Source organism: Nicotiana attenuata, unplaced genomic scaffold, assembly GCF_001879085.1.
Source record: "Nicotiana attenuata strain UT unplaced genomic scaffold, NIATTr2, whole genome shotgun sequence".
In the NCBI taxonomy this organism is placed as follows: Eukaryota; Viridiplantae; Streptophyta; class Magnoliopsida; order Solanales; family Solanaceae; genus Nicotiana; species Nicotiana attenuata.
This window is the reverse complement of record NW_017673379.1, coordinates 111,901-117,250: the sequence shown is the minus strand read 5'-3', so window position 1 is coordinate 117,250 and position 5,350 is coordinate 111,901.

Here is a 5,350-nt window from a genome sequence, read left to right as displayed (position 1 = left end):
ATCATGTAATCTTTAGCAGTGAATTCTACCTTAACCTTAGGCATCTTTTGTCCGTCCCTACTTTTCTTGGTAGGGATTAGGGGTCCATCAGTAACTATTTCCCACAATATAGTCTTCAACTTTCGAAAAATTCTGCAACGGTGGTGGACGATTGGTAGATTGTCCCTCATTCATTCTAGGTGGTGCACTCATGTTTAGGATTTCTCAAGGTGTTAGCCTTTATTATTGAGAACCTGCTCTGATACCGATTTTGGAGTTGGTGCACCACTTAGACACCTGTATAAGAACTTGGTTCGTATATCTGCTCCTTCGTTAAACAACTGAAATAGTAAAGTACGGAATTAAATACACATGAGTTTTTTACGTAGAATACCTCACTTCTCAAGGGAGTAAAAACCACGACCCACCTTTAGGATCTCTCACAAAAACTTCACTATCGAAACAAGGAATAAGCAACTAAAATTATCAGTGGGAAAAGATAGGGTCTTAACAGGATAGGTGCAAGATAATTGTTCGGGATCTAACTCTAGATAATTCACTTTCAATGTTCAAGTGAGTCTCTCGAATTCACTCTATTATTAGTTCAAACGTTTAGCAAAAACTTCTCTCTCGATTAAGTCTTAACCTTACAAGATGAACCAATTTAAGCACTATGAAGATATGCAAGAATGCGTAGTGGATCAGTCTTTAGTAAAACCTCTTCGATTATTTTCCTAACTAGGTTTAATAAATGATTCAACTAGCCTCTTTCGATTACTTAGAAGAATCAATGAACTCAACCACAAATATAATGCAAAGATATCACAAGTTATGCCTCTCTCGATTACATGAACTAGTGAATATAGATGCAACAATTAAATCTTCCAAAACGATTCAAATGCATAAAAATAGAGTTATAATCCACAAATAATCATCAATACACCAAATCCATCAAAAGTCTAAAGGAACTACTCCATAGACATGGAGAAGTTCTTCACAAATATAACTAAGGTATAGGAATATATAAACTCAATCCAAACCCGGATCTTGAGTGAGGAAGGAATGATGAAATCCTTGTGCTTGTGTTCTTCCCAAGCCTCCTTAGCCTCCTTAGTAGAAAATGTGTCAAAAGTTCATCTATAATGGTGTTTTGGTATATTTAAGCCGCCTCCAAAACAAAACCCCTGACGAAACTACCCTTTTTAGTGGAAATGGGAAGTCACTCTAACATTTTTGTTTTATCGCGCCACACCCCGCGCCGCCCCATGCGGCGTGCATGTAGGAAATTCCAGAAAGTTTGAAAAACTCATTTCTAACCACTTTTTGCACTAGCGCCCCGCGCCCCGAAATGCATGGCGTGGGGAGGTATTGTCCAATACTAGGTAGCATAGATATCATTATGGGAGAAGTTGATCGTTGAAATGATAATTGATACAACAGAAATAGAAACTATCAATTTTTTTTCCAAATTGGAATCCTTAAAAGAAGTCTATGGGATCATATGGATGTTTTTCCCTATTTTGACTCTTGTATTAGTGTATACGGCCAAAATCGGGGAGTTCAACTTTGGGGCTACTGTGGCACTCCACGCCCGACCTCGAGAAGCTCGAAGAAGAATTTGAAGTGTGACCCCGAGGTGCGCCCCTCGAGGGAGCATATCGAAGGTTCACTTTGGTCAATCTCGGAGCAGTACAAATTGATGATCGTCATGGAAAGGCGGGAAAGCTCCCAAGGACACGTGGTTGGAGCTGACCAGGTCTGCAAGATTAGTACAAATCCGTACTGAGCCATTATACAGCTGTACCAATAGCATTTCCTCATTGTATTTAGACATGTACTATGTTGGGATCCCCCCTCCTATATAAAAGGGACCCTTGTCATTTTGTAGAAAAGATGAATATTGAATACAATAGAACATTCTCTGCTTTTCTTGCCTAAACATGTTCAACCATTACTCTACAGATTTATTGCTTGTTCATTTATTATTCTTCATTTATTGCCCATTACTAACCGCAAAAGGCTATCTTTGAGGCCTTCAATATCATTGTTTCTTCATCAAGTGTTCATTGCTAACTGCCCCAACTAGACCTTGAGGCCCCCTGTTCCAGCCAACTCGAGGCCTCGTCGTGCGACAACATTGGTTTGCATATCTTATTCTCTTTACTTACACTTAGCATCTATTGTCTAACAACTAGTATTGAAATAAATCACATATTTTTAGAACCACAAAATCAAATATAATTGTTAATACCATTTTCTAGGTAAACAGTTTGGCGCCCACCGTGGGGCTAAAAATAATAGTGATTGTTTTGGTGCTAGTTTTCTGAAAACATAAGTTATTCTTCACACTTTTTCTTGTCCAAGAATCTTCGATTTCAGGTCAAAAAATGTCTAACTCAGCAAATGCACACGAAAACAACGGTATTGGGCTTCATGGAGAGAACGGTGCAGATACCGGTGTACCACCGCAAAACCCAGGGGTGACACCAGCACAAATCCCCGTCGACGTGGGCTCATGCAACACAGTGCATGTCGATGTAAGCTCTCATACCGACGGAAGTGTGCGCGGGGAAAACCGACATAAAGTACAGGGGACTCCAACTCGGGAGGAAAGAGAAGTTAGCCTTCAAGTCATTTTTGAGATGTTGCAAGCACAACAAGTGGCTATTTCTCAGCTACAAAGTCAACAAAAAACTCCAAAAACAGCAGCACCGGAAACGTCTCCTTGAGTCGAGCAGGCGCCAGAGAGATCGAGTAACAACGGGACAGCAGCAGACCCCACTATTATGAAGATGCTCGAGAACCTCACCAAAAGGATTGAATCAGGAGAAAAGAAGATAGAGGCTAACGATAAAAAGGTGGAGACCTATAACTCGAGGGTCGATCAGATCCCGGGCGCACCCCCGATTCTGAAGGGTGTAGATTCAAAAAAGTTCGTGCAGAAACCATTCCCATCAAGTGCGGCTCCGAAGCCCATCCCGAAGAAATTCGAATGCCCGATATCCCGAAATATAACGGGACCACGGACCCCAATGAGCACATTACCGCTTATACTTGTGCTGCAAAAAGGAATGACTTAAAGGATGACAAGATTGAATTCGTCTTGCTCAATAAATTTGGAGAAACACTGTCGAAAGGGGCCATGATGTGGTATCACAACCTTACCCCGAACTCGATAGATTCATTTACCATGTTGGCAGATTCTTTTGTGAAGGCACATGTCGGTGCCATCAAGGTTGCTACAAGGAAGTCCGACGTCTTTAAGATCAAACAAAGAAAGAACGTGATGCTGAGGGAATTTGTATCTCGCTTCCAAATAGAGCGAATGGAATTACCACCGGTCTCCGATGACTGGGCAGTGAAGGCCTTCACTCAGGGCTTGAACGAGCAAAGCTCGATAGCTTCGAAGCAGCTAAAGCAGAACTTGGTTGAGCATCCCGCCGTGACTTGGGCAGATGTACACAATAGATACCAGTCGAAGATCAGGGTCGAAGACGACCAATTAGGAGCCTCCTCGGGCTCAGTATATCCTAGCAGGATCTTAACAAAGGAATAAAGGTTTGCAGAAAGGGAGTCGAGACCAAACAAGGAAAGATACCAGCCATATGTAGAAGATCGAAGAAATGCCTCGGGGCGTAATACACCTCGAGGCGATCGAAGGACAGATCGAGGTCAAGGTTCCTGGGGACTCATGAGTAAAGCCGGGTTCGATAGGCACACTGGGCCGGTAGAGGCACCCCGGCAATCTGAGTACAACTTCAACGTCGATGACTCGGACATCGTATCGACCATAGGTAAAATCAAAGATACCAGGTGGCTAAAACCCATACTGTCAGATCCTTCAACCCTAACTTGGTATGCAAATATCACGGCACTCACGGTCACAGGACCGAGGATTGCAGACAGCTTCGAGAATAAGTAGCCCGACTGATCAACGAAGGGCACCTTCGATAATTCCACAGCGACCGAGCTAAAAACCTATTTCGGGAAAGAGAGGAGAACAAGAAGAACGAACCAGAAGAACCACAGCACGTCATCCACATGATCATTGGAGGGGTCGACGCCCCACAGGGACCCGTTGTCAAGCGGACGAAAATATCCATCACCAGGGAAAAGCAAACTCGGAGTTACATACCAGAGGATGCTCTCACATTCAGCGAAGAGGACATCAAGACCTCTTCTCAGCCCCATAATGACGCACTGGTAATTTCCTTTCTTTTGAATAAATTTCAAATTAAACGTGTGCTCGTGGATCCAGGTAGCTCGGCCAACATAATTAGGTCGAGGGTGGTAGAGCAGCTCGGACTGCTCGACCAGATCGTACCCGCCTCTCGAGTCCTCAATGGATTCAACATAGCGAGCAAAGACAACGAAAGGGGAGACCTTCCTCCCGGTCAACGTGGCCGGTACAGTCCAAGATACCAAGTTTCATGTCATCGAAGGTGACATGAGATACAATGCCTTACTTGGAAGGCCGTGGATACACAGTATGAGGGCAGTGCCATCAACCCTTCATCAAATGATGAAATTTCCAACCAAGGATGGAGTAAAAGCAGTGTACGGGGAGCAGCAAGCAGTAAGAGAGATGTTCACGGTGCACGAAATGGCACCAGAATCGACACCATCTACATCGACGAAGCCAAAAGACAAGCAAACAGCCAAGTAGCAACCACAATCGACACTCTCGGCTACACCCAAATGAGTGAATAAAGGACCGTGCCGCGTCCTTGGAGCAAGCAATTGAAACGTATCGAGGCTCGAACGCTATCATTGCTAAGGTACAACCCTCTCCCTTTTTATTTATGTTTTATACTAACTTATTGTAGGTGTTCGATCAAGAGGAATCAAAGCATTCTCCAGCTTGAAGACCTTGGTTTTTAAAGCATGTGTTGCGCTCTTTTTCCCTTAGATCGGGTTTTATCCCAAACGGGTTTTACCGGCGAGGTTTTTAACGAGGCAACATCCATATGCTACCAAAGGAAAACTCATCAAGTATTCAAGGCTTCTCTTCGATCAACCTCAAATACTGGGGGGCATCACCCCGGGAGGTCACCTCTCAGAAGAAATCAAATTATGTCAAGGAGGACCTCGATAGGAGAATGTTGTATTGGGCCAAACGGTCAAATGCACCATGTCCATGTAGAATAATCGAGCCTCCAAAGGCAAAATACGCATATATCAAGTAATTGAGGAAGCCTCTTTGCTTATCAAAACACTTTGTGCCTCAAAGAAGTTCACTACTTTCTCATAAGACGGCTCAAGGGCCAAAAACTCTCAAACACTCGGGTACTGTCATCGACGGTCAGCTCATCGAGCCATCAAAAACTCAAATTCGTAAGACCTCGATCATGCGACTTCAAGCTCGTATGCC